Genomic DNA, 16,668 nt, shown 5'->3' on the forward strand with positions numbered 1-16,668 from the left:
ACATAGTTCTGCAAAACTCCTCCTTAGTGAATCCGTATATCGAGACACATAAAGAGTTGCTCCGATCTGAGTTTTCAGGGAAGTCTGAAGCTTGGATTACGCATCAGCACATGGAAACTTTCAGCGACTGGTTGCGAAAAGAATGTCAGGGTGATGAGAGTATTGATGAGCAACTATATTTGTTGGCTAGGCAGCCATCGTGGCATATCCTCACAACAAAGGGTACGAGATAAATGGGAATACATTTTACACAGTAGCCCAAGATAAAAGGAGCACCAACCAAATAGTGGTGTCCGCATAGATGCCACCGACCCTAATGGAAATAAGCAAACATATTATGGCCGCATAGAGGAGATATGGGAACTAAACTATGCACCTACTTTTAAGGTACCTTTGTTCAAGTGCCAATGGGTAAAGGCGACTAGAGGCGGGTAGCAGTCGACAACAAGTATGGAATGACAACCGTGGACCTCAACAATATTGGGTACAAAGATGAACCGTTCGTCCTTGCCAAGGATGTGAATATGGTGTTCTATGTCAAGGATATGTCTACAAAACCGAAAGAGAGGGAAAAACAACAACGACCCAATCAATGAGCCAAAGCGCCACATAGTTCTTTCAGGGAAAAGAAACATCGTCGGAATTGAAGACAAATCAAACATATCAGAAGATTATGAAAAGGATGACCGAATTCCACCCTTCACAGTAAACAAAGACCCAAGCGTCCAGCTAAATGATGAGGACACTCCATGGTTACGGCGCGATCATAACCAAGGGATATACGTTAAGAAGTTCACTACTATGCCCGCTTGATATAATAGTGATGTATTAGACCTATTATGTAATAATTGTGACTTTAGATTTTTTTGTCGTGTTTTTCATATTTTCTACGGTTTAAATGAATTTTCTGCTTGACGGTGGATTTCCCGTGGAGAATGTGTGATAAAAAACCAAATGATCAACGTTAATAAGACGCGAAAACTTATTTCCTGTCAAAAAGTAATAGTTTTAATGATTTTAATCAAGTAGTATATTTTTGCATGGTGCAAATTGTAATTATTATTTACACTATGTTAAATATTTATACAGTAAAACAAAAGAGTTTAGGTTATAAATTTTTATTGTGTATAATAATACAAAACCAAGTCCAGGAATATTTATTATAATTTTTTGGATGATATTTTATTTATTAGGCAATTAATAACTCTCTGCATATTTATATAAAAGAAATAAATAAAAAGGAAAAACTTCTAGAACTGGCAGAAAGCCAACTGCAGCCCACCTTTACTCTTGGGTCGATCAACCACCGGGACTAAAGGTGGGCTACGTTTTCGCGGCCCGCCAAAAAAATAACTTTAGTCCCGGGTCATGGCTGCACTCGGGACTAAAGGTCAGACCTTTAGTCTGGGTTCTTGCCATCACCCGGGACTAAAGGTTCTTTAGTCCTAGGCCGTCGCTTCACTTTACCATCACCCGGGAATAAAGGTTCTTTAGTCCCGGGCCGTGGCTTCACCCGGGACTAAAGATCCACCAAATATATATCGCCTCGTCTTCTTCTCCCCATCCATCATCTTCATTCTTCGCCCGAGAGCCACCGCGCCGCCGCCGCACCCCATAGCCTCCGGCTTGCCTCCACGCGCATCTCCCGTCTCTTGCCATCTCGCCAGTGGCCCGGCTCGCTCCTCTCCCATTCGTGCGTGGCGCCTAGACCCGGATCCACCGCCATCATCCTTGCCCTCACCCAGATCTGATTTAGATCCACCATGGCCTCATTACCGTCGTCGATCCTCGTCCTCGTCATCACCAACTTTGTCCCCGGCTCCACGCGCTCGCCCGCCTCGCCGTGCGCTCGTCGTCCCCTTCATCGGAGTGCTCGTCGTCATCCCCTTTGTTAGAGCGCTCGTCGTCATCCCCGTCGCATCCTCATCGTCGAGAGATCACCTTCGGCCATCCTCGTCGTCCTCCCACGCTCGTCGTCCTCGTCAGCGCGCTCATCCTCGTCGTTGACTTGATTAAAACCCTTTGTCAACGCACTCATCCTCATCGTCGAGAGATCACGTTCGGCCATCGTGCTTGTGTTGCTCACCATGCTATATGTGAGCAATAGTGTGTGCATATTTATTTGTAGATTTTATTTGTGTATGGGTGTGTGCTCGGACCGACGGCCATGGAGAGGGAGCAGGGGAATGGGGCGGCCATGGAGCAGCTCGGTGGCCATGCTGCCGCCATGCTTGGCTGAAGGAGGAGAACAGCAAGGGAGATCACCTCCGGCCATCGTGCTTGTGTTGCTCGCCGTGCTACATGAAAATCCGTACTAGTTGAACTTGTGGACGCCGGCCCCAAGATCCGAGACGTTCGACGGCATCCGTGACGTTTGTAGTAGCAGGGCACATAGTTCTCGTACTCGGGTACCTCCGCCTCCTTGGCGTGGACTAGTTAGAAAATTGTAGAAAATCCGTACTAGTTGAACTTGCAGACCGTGTTCATCTCTGCTAGTATGTTCTCTGCCGAGCGATAACGGACATCAAGGAGGAGCTTTGATTCTACGAGGGAGAGCAACAACGGTTATGGAAGACCGTGTTCCCTTCCTCATTGAATCAGAGCTCTTCCGTGGCCAAGTACGGTGCCGTCCGGTGGGAAGAAATGCCCGTCGAGATGATCACGTAAGCAAGGTCAACTAGTACGGAAGCTTACGTGATCTTAGAAGATGTGTGAGGTCATGAGAGCGTGTGTTTTTTCTCAATTTTGTCGAGCAGGTCACTTAGAATTATTTTTTCCATGAAACGCCCGCGAGCTCGCCGATGTCGAGCAGGTCACTTAGAATTAATTTTTCCATGAAATGAAATACTTAGAAATCATGCCTTTTATTTTTTAGAATTATTTTTTCCATGAAATGAAAAACTTAGAAAATAGTTAGAAAATTGTAGAAAATCCGTACTAGTTGAACTTGCGGACCGTGTTCATCTCGGCTAGCATGTTCTCTGCCAAACGGTAACGGACATCAAGGAAGAGCTTTGATTCTATGAGGGAGAGCGGCAACGGTCGTGGAAGACCGTGTTCCCTTCCTCGTAGAATCGGAGCTCTTTCGTGGCCAAGTACGATGCCGTCCAGTGGAGAAATGCTCGCCGAGATGATCACGTAAGCAAGGTCAACTAGTACGGATGGTTATTTATTTAAACATGTTTTTGAGCTAGAATTTGATGGATATTTGATAACTTCAGACCCACAAATGCAATCTACAAATGTTACTATTCTCAAGGTGGCACGTTTTGTAGGAGTGCATTTTATAGATATAGTTTTTATTTTTATAGATATATCTAGTGGTTTGTAAAAGCTAGATGGCTGCCCCGTGAGACAACATGGATGAAGAAATGATGGATATTATCAACACCGGCACTCAATTTGCCGATGGTGACCAGCAGGGATGTAGATGACGGGAGTCAATACATGGCTCTTGAAGATAACCAAGAAAATATTGTGCAAGAAATACTAGCGAGGGTATATATATTTATATATATATTTGAATATATATATATATATATATTTGAATATTTATCATCCTATTATGTGTACACATGATATTTATTTATTCTTTTTTATACATAGCCCTCTGGATCGATGACCACAACGGCGAAAAGCAAAAATATTCGAGGCCCAAAAAAGCCATTGGAGGGGCGCTACATATATCGGAATTCAATATCGAGACAGGCGGAACCACTTGGTCCACATACAAGAAAATTCGTGCAACACTGTAGGTGCCTTGTAAGGGACAGACTACCAATTAGTGCCCCGTGAATGGAAAGCAAAAGATCAACGAGCCTCATGTTAGGTTTTGTCTCTGATCTTGATAAGAATTTAATTTGGGATGATATCCTTCAATATTTCATGTTGCAAGCGGATGATTATGATGCTATCAACGATGATGAATTGAAGGAACTAGTTCGAAAGTGGGCTATGAAGAACATGACCCAAAATTTTTAGACTTGGAAGAAATCCCTATACATGAATACATCAAGAAGAACCTAACGCACAATTTCAATACTAGTGGCCTGCTCGCCGAAGTTGAGGCCCTACTGGAATGATTTTGTATAGTACAAGACATCGGAAGAGGGTGAGGAACGGGTGAGAAGGAACCAAGCTAATGCCCGGCAGAAGGTATATCACCATGGCATGGGATCAGGTGGCCTACGCGACTGCCATTCCCAAGTGGGAAAAAATGGAAGCGGACATTCTTGCCAAGGGTATCACACCAGAATCACTTCAATTGGCCCAAACACACGAAGAATTGGTTTTTGCTCAGGGAGAAGACTGGACCTAGAGACCAGGAAGCTGGTTCATGGCCTAAAACTCGGAAAGAGCAACCACAAAGATTTTCTTATTGCTCTACAAGCTAAAGCTATTGGTGCATTCATGCCCAATAGAGAGAACGATGAACTAACGTATGCCCCCGGGACCGCCTGAACATAGTGGTCCGAACGAGAGGTTTAGGACGAAAACATTTCTTGGGGAGCATGGTTTCCCAGACAACAGAGATACCTACAGAGACCAGCAGAGAAGGAAGGATGAGATGCAGCGTTGATCAGTAGGTTGGAGGAATTGGTTCGTGAGTCACGGGAGGCGTTGCTCAAGCACAGGAGCGCGAAAAAGACATGCAAGATAGAATGCAGGACGAAATCATAAAGCAAGTGCAAATAGCAGTGAGTGCCCAAAAGCAGGCATCAGATCCAGGAATCAACATTAATATTAGCCCCCTGATCAGTTGAAAAGCAGCTACGCTTCCACGGAGTTACCAAATCAAGATGATGCAATGCCTACGTTTTCCCCGTGGATGACATCACTGCACACCGTTTACATCATGTGAGCTACCATATTCCAAAAGAGAATGCCACAATCATGGTGGCTCTTAGTGTTTTTTCTCCTCTAGATCCTACCAAGACACCAAGAATCCATGGGGCAATAATACCACCTGGATATGTTAGCGTCTCAGTGGATAGAGTACAAAAGGTTTTAGTGATCTGGCTCTTGACATTCAGGAGGTGATGGGGAGAAGACTCTAGGAGAAGCAGAGAAGATATTCATACTATGGCGCAAGCGCTACATCATTATTCTCGGGGTCTCTAGTCCACCGCCGCTTCCTCAACTACCAGACATAGGTGCGGATAAAAGTTAACGAACAATTTTGTCACAAATTTTCTATTGACATGCATGATTAATAATAACCAATTTTTTATACCTTAATTATTCTTTTTTGTAATGACCCAGCAGGGCCTTCGCCAACCTAATTCCAATTATTCAGTCTCCAGATCATCATAGTGCTCCGAGCAATGATTATGCAACGCCGCCAACCGCCCGCCACCTCCAAGGTGGTCTCCAACGCCTTCAAGGAGGTCTCAACGCCTCCAAGGAGGTCTCCACCACCGCCACCTCCAAGGAGGTCTCCAAAGCCTCCAATGAGGTCTCCAACGGCTGCCCCTGCCTCCCTTGATGATCAAGAAGCAGCCAGCCTCCTAAGAGGTCCACCCCACTAAACGAAGCCGTGGGCCCACCAGCCGGGCAAAGAAGGAAAGCCTCCTCTAAATCCAGTTATTCCCCAAAAATTATCTTACGAGAAAAGTGAAAAGGAATTAAAGGATGCCGTACAAAAAGATGTGAAAAGTTTCTTCAAAAAAGTAAGAAAGCAACGAGAAGTGAGGGAGAACCCGGAGAAGAGAAAAGAACCGTACTTCTACCTACCTCTAGATCTTCTAAGAAAGAAGGTGGACCAAAAAAAGCGGAGGGAATCTCAAAGGGCCCGGCAAAATCGGACTACGACCGCTCTCTCACCAAGTCATTTGAGACGGCGCAGAAAAAGACTAGAGCAGGGAAAGGTGTTTGCACAACTCGGACAACAAACGCAACAATCAGTCCCCCCTCTTGTCATTTGTAAGAATATGGTTCAAACTTAGACTTACCGGACGTCGATTTTGAGGGACATGGTTCGGTTTTACGAGGAATACTGGTTTGGACCTTGCCCAAGTGCACGCTGCTGAAGGACCATTTGCTCCGAAAGTGGATCCTTGGAAGAAATTTAAACATGGAAAGAGTCTATATAGCCCTGAGGCCTTAGGTGAACTGGGGTACACAAATGTACCTGCTAAACAAGTGGTATCATGGCGGCGTTATAAACAGGGGAAAGAACTTTGTTTCTATCAGAGTTAGAAACCAACATTACTTCCGTGGCGGATGACGTTATATATGTCGAGTTTGGAGAATTACACCAAACTATGCCACCTGGACTCTCTCGACAAAAGTCTCATTAGCTGCTATTGTCTTTAAGTGTGATTATTTCTACTATTAAAGTGTATATATATAAATTATATATCGTCACACTATATTTTTATATATGCAGATATGAGATGACAGAACTCAGAAGAGACAGGATAATGATGTTGGTTTCGTGATCCAAATGTCGTATTCAAACACCCTGATCCCCCGCCTGGATGGAAAGCTGACTCGAGAAAAATCTCATGAGGTTTTTAGTGAACCAACAAAATAAGAACATACTCTTCCCCTACAACTTCAAGTGAGTGTTTAAATAATTAATGTCGATCATATGGACATTTGTTCATTATTTGCTTACTAGCTAAGCTATCTCCCATATATACATATGTTGATTCTAGTTAATGTCGATCATATTGTGTATAAAAACATGTGCAGCAATCACTGGATATTGATGGTCATCGATATGGCCAATAGTCGTTGGGCATATTAGACTCGTTAAGAAAAGAGCAAACAGAGTACCAAGACATAATAGATAATTCCAAGGGGAATTTGGTCTCTCTAGCAACTATATATTACTCCGATCTTCGTAACTGCAATAATTATTAAAGGCCAAATTAATTTTTTATTTTATTGGGCGCAGTGTTTGGAAAAGTTTCATTGAGGAACACCACATTAAACATTGCAAAAGCGCCACTGGATGTAATCACACACAAAGTACTAGCTACATTTATATATATATACTTTGTTCTTTAACTTTTATTGAAGACTCTATGGTTGAAGGAAAAAGTCAGACGACGTGACCAACTGAAAGCGATTCGAAGAGACCCATAGCAGGATTTCTAATGACCAGGTCCTAAAACCCACTAGCGAGTTCTACAATGACATGAACGAAACATGGAAGCCAAACTAGATGGAGTGAATTTGTTATCCCAAGGATATGATAGAATATACAGTGCAAGCTTTATTTGTAATATATATATATATATATATATATATATATATATATACATATTATATGTCCATAAAATAACGTACAATATATGTATATGCATGTAATATATACGTTAGTTTCATACTTTAGTTTGTACAAAATGTTCGAACATTATAAAACATGTAGAATACGTATATTATTAGCAGCGTAGAATGCGTATTCGAAAACCTATTCAAAAACCCAAAGATGATCATCAATTGAAAATAGAAACAAAAAAAGGAAAAAAAAAACCTTTAGTCCCGGTTGGTTAATATCAACCGGACTAAAGGGCCGGCCCACTTGGCCAGGCCGGGAGGGCCCTCTTTAGCCCCGGCTATGGTATTACTAACCGGGGACTAACCTTTAGTTACCGGCCGCGCGAAAGCGGGAATAAATGTGGGTCCTCCTTTAGTCCGGGATTCGTGCTCTCGGTTCTAAAACCGGGACTGAAGGCACTACCCCAGACGGATTTTTCCATGACGGCTAGAACCGTGACGGAAAGTGGTAGAAACCGTCAGGGATAGTTTTCACTGACGGAAACCGTCAGGGATACACCGTCGGGGACATACTGACAGGAAAGATGAAGTTTCCCTGACGGAAAACCGTTAGGGATTATTTTCTGACGGTTAAAACCGTCAGGGAAGATCTAACGTGACGGTTCATACCCATTCCGTCAGGAAATATTCCTGTCAGGTACTAAACCGTCAGGGATGGTTCAAGCTTTCCCTGTTGGTCACAAGCCGTCAGGAAATGTTTGAACTTTCTCTGATGGGTACCAAACCGTCAGGGTAAGTTTTTTCTTCCCTGTCGGTTATCAACCGTCATGGTTGATGCTACTCCTGACGGTATAGCTTTGACCGGAATTAATTTTTCCCATTGGCTTGCATCAAATATAACTTATTAAAAAACATTAAATAAATTAATCAAATATAACTTATTAGAGCCATTAAAAATACTTTTAACAGCAAATAATTGCAACAATAACAAAGTCATTGAACCATTCATCCATACTCAAGTATACAAACATTACATTCGATGGTCTTCGAATATCATTTAAGTTGTTCATAACAAATACAACTCAATCCAAAGCTAAATTATAGTTACTGCCTCCTACTTAGCCTCTAGTTAGGTACAGCTAGCATAACTTGAAGTACAGGATCAGCCACATGCTCAAATGGCAGTTTCATAACAGGAACCTATGAAGGCAATATATACCATGACATGCCTTGACCCTTGAGGAGGCAAAATCTGCTAGTAGGTCTGCTATCTCACAACCAACATACCTCTGTTGCACAACACGTCCTTCAAACAGCATGTTGGTTGTTGCCTTGACCCTTGAGAAGGCAATCTGCTGGTAGCTAGTTGCTCTCTCAACCAAAAACTGCAGCTTTGATGGCAATGTGCAGCTGTTTCTGCGCAAGCCTGCATGCTGTGAATAGACATTATGTAGCTGCTACTTCACAACTTGCTGAAATGCCTTGAATACAACAGAATTTGCTTTTGTTGCATGACGACCAAAATACCCCTCTTGCACAGCAAATGCCCTTCAAACTTGCTGGTTGTTGCACAAACCTGTAGTCCAATGAACAAAAGACTACGGCTCCAAAAAAATACTTCCTGCCATCACACAAATCAATGGCCATCGCTGTTGTCCAGGTTGGCTGAAGCATGAGAGGATCCATCTATGGCCCCTCCCTACATCGAAAACGAAATAAATTAGACCGTTCATGAGACATGTATACCAATAAATTCTGGAAATGATTAACTATGAAAGGAGCATATAGATAACAAAAAAACATGTATTTAAAGTATGACAATGTGATAACTTAATATGTATCAACACTTAAGATTTAATCTCACCATCTCATTTTCTTCTTCCCCCAGTTCAGGTGGTATCTCTATCTGTACTTTGCTAACAAATGACTGCAAGTGAAGAATTACCAACATGATCAATATTTTTTGACCTTCCATTGCAGACAAATAGTGTACCAGAATAGAATTGTACCTCAAGTAGACGACCATTACGCTTCACATCTCGAGTCAATACAGCATTTTGTTGAGCCAATGCCATGTTTTGTTGAGTTAACTGACCGATGGTTGCAACTGACTCCTCATATCTTGCCAACAGATTCTGAAAAGCCCTAGAGGTTGCTGGCCTTGTCCCACTTGCCTTAGCAACATCAATTATCGTAGCCTTCTTCACAGCACCATCTCCTATTGCAAGACAACCATGGGCCAAGCCACCACCAATCTTGTATGCAATTTGACCATCAAAGGGTTGCTCTTGCCAGTTATCTGGGTATTTTTCTTGTAATGCCTCATTGTAGGCATCCTAAAAATAACATAAGCTGTTAGCCAAAATTAAGAATGGAAAAGCACAGAAGTAGATAGAAATTCTGCTACATAAAACAACAAGTTTCTTTGCATGTTGGGGAATTGGGCCAGCATTCCCATTGGCATCACAATTTTTAACACCAGTTTTCATGCAGTAGTAAGTGTTTGTTATTGTGGCTTTCGAAGGTCCATACTTTGCTCCCTTCAAGGCATAAAAAGAAGTGATCAATGTAAATGCCTAATAAATAATCAAAATTATTCAGAAAGAATTTGATTTTGATAAAGTAGATTACCAGAAATTGTTGAGTCTCAACTAATGGCCTAGAACCACCCCTATTTTGAGCGCCATCAGGATTTTTTTTTCGAGAATCTTGCCCAAGCTGCCTTTTCTTCAAGTATTCAGCAGAGCACCAATACTTGCAAAGGGACTCCCATGATTCATCAGTGAACCATCCAGGCTTGCATTGCATGTACTCTTCAAAAGTAAGTAACTTAGCACACGCAAATGCATCAGACTTTGGGCTTTTAATGATTTCCCGATAGTAGAACTTGATAGCATCTGGACGATAGCATCTGGACGAGCTTGGTACATCATATTCTTGCATTGATTGTGTGCATATTTCTCAAATACACGGTCTGCTTCATCTTCAAGTTCTTTAGGAACTGAATATATGCTCTGCATAAGAAACAATCATCAAGCATTACTGCGGTGGACAGAACTTAATTCTTGGGCAACATGAACAAAATGCAATGGCAAAACTTAATTCTCACCCAAAACTCTTGCTTCACACGATCAGCTGGTGTTTGACCATCATCCCTTACAGTGTGCGAATAGTGGGACCATTTGCTTGCATGATATTTGAAGTGACAACCATCTCTAGTAGTCCCTTCAATGATCGGAGGATATTCTTGCTTTAAAAGCACTCCAAGGATGGGGCCTTTCTTCATTTTATCATCAATTGAGTAGTTAGCATAGAGGAATTGGCTGCCTCAATCAGAAAAGTGAATTAAGGGAAAAAAGGATTAGCAAGTTCTGACAGTAGCATTGTCCACACTAAGGAGAAAAAATTAGTGGCCACATACTTGTCACCCTCAGGTATTAAGACTATTTGACCATTGCGAGGCTTATGCGGTTTATTGCGGCCCCTTATCTTCTTTGCTTCGGGGGGCTGACTGTCGACGTCATTTGTGACATCACTTGACCGTGGTCGCCTATCCATCCGATGATTGAAGGACTGCATCTCCTGCCACAAAAAATGTTACAAAAGAATGTTAGTACAAGCAGCAGGAAAAACAAAAACTGCACACATAAGATACATAGCAGCACACATAAGATGCACATAAAAAAACTAAAACCATCACATTCTCATACAATATACATAGCAGCACACATATCAGAAACATAGCAGGTACATCAGTCCAAATTTGGATAGAACTAAGACTTAAATATTAGTACAATAATTTCAGAAATACAAGAATCATTTTTAGAAATCCTCTTCTTCGTAGCAGTCTTCATCAGAGGATTCAGCACCATCTTCGTCGCCTTCTTCATCACTTTCTAATATCTCTTCCTGCTGTGGAGCAACAGTTTGCTTCTCCAACTGTTCCAATTCTTTTGGATGAGTGATTTCATCTGAGGCTGATGTGTCAATCAATTCAATGTCACCTAGATCGATCACAAATGTGCCTTCCAATCCATCCTCTTGGAAAAATGAGATGCCATCTGTTGGCCCTTCAGTTTCAATGGAATCATTGTTGATGTCAATTGGAGGTAAACGATCTTTTGGTGCCACATGGTACACTACCCACCAGTCTATCAAACTAGGGTTATCACTAGCATATGACAGATAATAAATCTGTGTAACTTGACTTGCCAACACAAATGGTTCAAAATTTTGAAGCCTGGAGCTATGCTTCACTTCCACCAAACCAAGATTTTCAGTTCGCCTAACACCCCTAGAGGTCGGATCAAACCAGCAGCAATAAAATAAAACCAGATCAAGTTGTTCCCTGCCTTCCTAAGAAATTTTAATGATGTCTTCAATAACACCAAAGTACTCAAGAGCATTTCCATTGGCATCAGTACACATCACACAAACACCTCTATTGGTTGTAGCCAATCCTGCCTGCTTACTCTCATACTTCTCGGACCGAAATCTATATCCATTCACATCATAGCAACCATAGGAGGACACCCTTTTGCGAAACCCATATGAAATTTGACGCAACACATTGTGAACACTTGATCTGATTGCACACTGCAAACAGTTGCATTTCATTTATTAGTGTTTATTATGATTTAAATAGGAAAAAAACTTGCTGAAATTGAGTTATGGCATTACTATGTGTTTGAACCAATCAAAGAAACTGGGGCCTCTATTTCTGCCACGTGTGCTTTTCCAACCATTTAATCTTAAGTTACTAATATCCCGTGCACTTGGCTGTGAGCGACCCTTCCATTGTTCATTATAATATTCTCTACAAGGGCATATTGGACATTGTTATAGTACAATTATCAATCAAAAAATAACTTTGAACCATATAAGTAGAAGGCATACTTGAAGAAATCATCCATTTCAGGGATGTTAGTTAATATGTATAGGGCTGCTGCCTTTGACTGTTCTATTGTGAGGTCACGAAAACCCAGTGAGATGAAGCATCTACCAGTGTGCTCAAACAGTTCAATGCCACAATCCCTTACAGACGTTGAGCCAGCATCATCATATCTAGGTGTTTTATTTCGAACAGAATGTACATTAGATCTAAAATACAGAGAAAGGAAGTTTGTAGCCTCTTCAACAAGGTAAGCCTCAACAATGGAGCCCTCAACTCGAGCCTTATTTCAGACTTTGTTTTTAATGCCCAGAATATACCTACATGTTAAATTCCATTTAGTAAATCCAATAGGTACCATACTAAATAGATGAACGGCAAAGTTTTTGGTTCACCTCTCAAATGGATACATCCATCGATACTGGACAGGGCCCCTAAAAATGCCTCATCAGCAAGATGAATTATTAAATGTTGCATTGGATTGAAGAAACCTTGGGGGAATATTTTCTCTAGCTTGGAAATAAGCACTGCTATGTTCTCTTTCAATGATAATATTGACTCTTTGCTGATTTGTTTAGCACACAACTGCCTTTAAAAATAACTCAACTCTGCCAAACAAGTCCAAATACCTTCAGGTAGAAACCCCCGAAATGCAACAGGTAGTACACGCTCAATAAAGATATGAAAGTCATGACTTTTCAAACCAAAAATCTTCTTTTGCAGCAGATTAACCCCATGCCTAATATTAGCAGCATACCCATCTGGAAACTTAAGTTCTTGGAACCAATTTAGAATTTTGATCTTATCATCCTTATCTATACAGTATGGGGCCCTTGGTCTCTGCCACTTCCCATTCCTTTTATACAAATGAAGAGATGGACGGTCACAAAGCAGCTCTATGTCTTGTCTAGCTTTCACGTTATCTTTAGTCTTATCTTTAATATCAAAACATGTGTTCCAAATAGCTTCAGCCACATTTTTTTCATTATGCATCACATCTATATTGTGACGAAGCAGTAATTTAGTAAAGTAAGGAAGCTGCCAAAAGCCACTTATATATGTCCAGTTGTGTTCTTTGCCATATTTGTCTCTATCATCGACCAGTCTGTATAGCTGATCCTTAACCTCCACTCCGGTTAAGTTCCTAGGGGGTCCTTCTCGTACTACCTTGCCCTTGTGAAACAAATTTTCTTCGTTTCGAAAGGGATGCTCTATAGGAAGAAACCGCCTATGGCAGTCAAACCATGTAGCCTTAAGGCCTTTCTTTAATCGATATGCATTAGCCTCACACATGCATTGTGGACATGCAAAAATCCCATGAGTGCTCCATCCAGCAAACATGCCATATGCGGGAAAATCATGTATTGACCATAAGTATGATGCTCTCATTGTAAAGTGTCGCTTCACCGAAGCATCATATGTATCTACCCCAGCCCACAGATTTAGCAATTCATCTACTAAAGGTTGCAGCAATACACTTAGGTTCTTTCTAGGATGTTCTGGTCCAGGGATGAGCATAGCAAGGAATATATACTCAGGCTTCATACAAACACCAGGTGGAAGATTATAGGGAACCCAAAAAACTGGCCAACAAGAGTGAGAAGCTGCATTCAATTTATATGGTGTGAACCCATCAGTTGCAAACCCAAGTCTTACATTCCTAGCATCTTCTGCAAAATCTGGGAAATCATCATCAAATTGTTGCCATGCCTTGCCATGACATGGATGAAACATTTTTGTAGACCTTGCAACATGACTTTCTTTGTGCGAACGCATTAGTTTTGCTGTGCCCTCATGCGCATATAATCTTTGTAACCTATCAGTAATGGGCAGGTAGCGCAACACTTTACATGGAACCTTGTTTGATCCATTCTTATAGCGGGAGGTACCGCATATGTCACACTTATCCTTATCCTTGTTATCTTTGTAGTATAGCATGCAATTTTTTTCACAAACATCAATTTTATGGTATGGCATACCAAGGCCCTCTAGCAATTTTTTGGAACGATAGAAATTTTTGGGGATCCTAGAATTAGGAGGAAGGAGTTCATGCACAAGGCCCACAAAATCATCATAACATGCTACTGACAGATTGTGCTGTGATTTAATGGCCAATAGACGAGCAACAACAGAGAGATTAGAGTGCAAGGTTTGGTCATGTACTCACTCATCTGCACTAGCAACCATTCTATAGAAAGCTTGGGCAAAACCAGTTGGTGTTTCCTCAACTAATGGTGGGTGCCCACCAGCTAAGTTAACTAGCATAGCATCCATCTGATCTGTCTCACCAAATCCCTCATGTTCTACCTCTGAACCAATCACAAGGTTATGGTTTCCCCGCCTCTCTCCATGTGATGTCCAAGTTTGGTAATTTTCTTTGAACCCATTTTGGCACAAATGCAATTCTATCCTAGGCCTTTTATGCTTGAAATAATTCCGACACATGGCACAAGGGCACTTAATCGTATCAGACTCAACTAATTCAGGGATTGAGTAGGCATGATCCAAAAACTCATTTGTTTTCTCAACCCATTCGTTCGTTGGCCTACCACATTTCCAACAACTATACATCCACCCACGATCTGCCATATCTTATCTGCCAACTTATGAGAAGTTTAGAACAACTAACCAGCTGCAAATCAAATTCTGTGCATACAATTCTGAAAGCAGTTGCGAAATGGCAGCAAGAACAACCAATGAGATCAGCAGTGAGACACCTGTTACACATCGAATGAAAATATCAGTCATTGCTGAACAAGAAATGTACAACAAAAATCAGTTTTTTTAATACTAATACAGTGCATAATCAAGAACGTGCTTTAACCCATTTTAAGAGATGGCTACATAGAATGACAAGGTAATTAAGGAGGGAAGAACTAACCAACCATTTCAACCAAACCAGAGATATAATAAATAAAGCAAAATCGGATCACAAGTCCTATCACAACCAAAATACAAAGAGCGGAATCAATCAGATTAATTGACAATACAATTCTATTACCCATGCCAATAAGAAAGTAGTAGAAATGAACATAGGATAGTATACTAAAACGAAAACTATACTCCAAATTTTTTAACAATGCCAAAAAAAATCAGCTAATTTATAATACTTTTGAGATTATGGAAGGTTCATTGCAAGAAATGCTTACCACTAAATGGTAACTCCCAGTTCTGTAGCCAGAAGCGAAATGGCAACAGCAATAGCCTCGAGTCAACTTACCTGTTACAAATTTACAATTGATGTCAGACAAAACCAAAGAAGAAATAATGTATAGCATGAATCAATAAAAATCTGAGAGGAAGAACTAACCAACTAGATCTTCACTGGACAATCACTAGCACAAATCTCAGGTCGTCAATGGATGCTTAAGAAAATATCTCTCAGGCCATGATTCACCTCTCCCACTTCTGTACTTGCACAACACAATTTGCTTCAGGCCTAAAAAGAAAAGGAAGAAATCTCCACAAGCAGTTGGGGTAACACAATTGTCATGAGTACCTGGAATCACAGAGCAATGAGATGAACTTGGATTGTTGATGCAACCTATCTCAGATCTGTGAGGTTGAAGGCAGCCACCTTTTCCACCGAACACATACAAGCAAGAACGAATTTGCTTCAGTTAAAAAAAGGAAATTTCCACATACAGCATAAGAACAGAGTTCATGGTACCTGGGTGGCAACGGAAGATTAGGATTGGTGGCTGGATGTGTAGAAAGCGATGGAGGTGGATCTGTATGCTGCTTCTGCACTTCGTGGAGAACGGCGGTGGCGCTGGGGTTTGGGGGCATCGGGGCTAGGGTATAGGGGCGGGGGCGACGAGTCCGGTGGCTGAGGGCATGGCGGCGGCCGGCCGACCGGCGGCGCTAGGGTTTGGAGGCGCCGGGGCTAGGGTCTAGAGGAAGGGGCGACGGTTCTGGTGGCTGAGGGCGGCCGACGGCGGGCGGGCGGTGGCGGGGCTACCGGCGGCGGCGCTGGATGTGGCGTATGCCTGCGGTGGGGAGTGGCAGGCAGCGTCGCTCGGTGCGGCAGGCTGGATGGCGCGGGGAGGACGGCGGATAGGAAGCGGAGGAAAAGGATTTAGGGGAAATAGATGGAGCTATCACGCGAGCGTCGGCGCGGACTGAAGGCGCGAAGCGGAAAGTTTTCCATCCCGCGCGCTCGTTTCGCTTGTCCCTCTGTTCGGTGGGCCAACAATCCTAGTAGGGCGCGAAGGCCATCTTATTGGCTGGGACGAGCACCCGTGACAGCAGTGAACCGAAGGGAGAGAACTTCCCGGACGGTACACAGGTCACGTGGGGCATGAGTCTGCGCCTCTGACGGGAGACGCGCAGCCGAGGGGAGTGGGCTTGGCTGACAGGAGAAAACGCGTCTCCGGTAGTGGTAATAAACATATATTTTATTACTAAGTTGTTTAGGAATAAATAAATTATTATTATTATAAGATAAAACGGCTGATGACCTAACTAATTAATCAAACCGTAAACTTAAATCTTAAACACTTTATCATCCAATCTAATAAAAATAATTGTTTTTTCAAACTATCCGCACA

General features: G+C 42.1%; 2 pseudogenes; both read right to left on the reverse strand.

Annotated features, from left to right (window-relative positions):
• Positions 1-11,049: 11,049 nt before the first annotated feature.
• On the reverse strand, positions 11,050-12,140 carry LOC136533300 (uncharacterized; annotated as a pseudogene).
• Positions 12,141-12,709: 569 nt separating this feature from the next.
• LOC136533299 (uncharacterized) lies at positions 12,710-14,707 on the reverse strand (annotated as a pseudogene).
• Positions 14,708-16,668: the final 1,961 nt, after the last annotated feature.

Source organism: Miscanthus floridulus, unplaced genomic scaffold (assembly GCF_019320115.1).
Source record: "Miscanthus floridulus cultivar M001 unplaced genomic scaffold, ASM1932011v1 fs_846_1_2, whole genome shotgun sequence".
NCBI lineage: Eukaryota > Viridiplantae > Streptophyta > Magnoliopsida > Poales > Poaceae > Miscanthus > Miscanthus floridulus.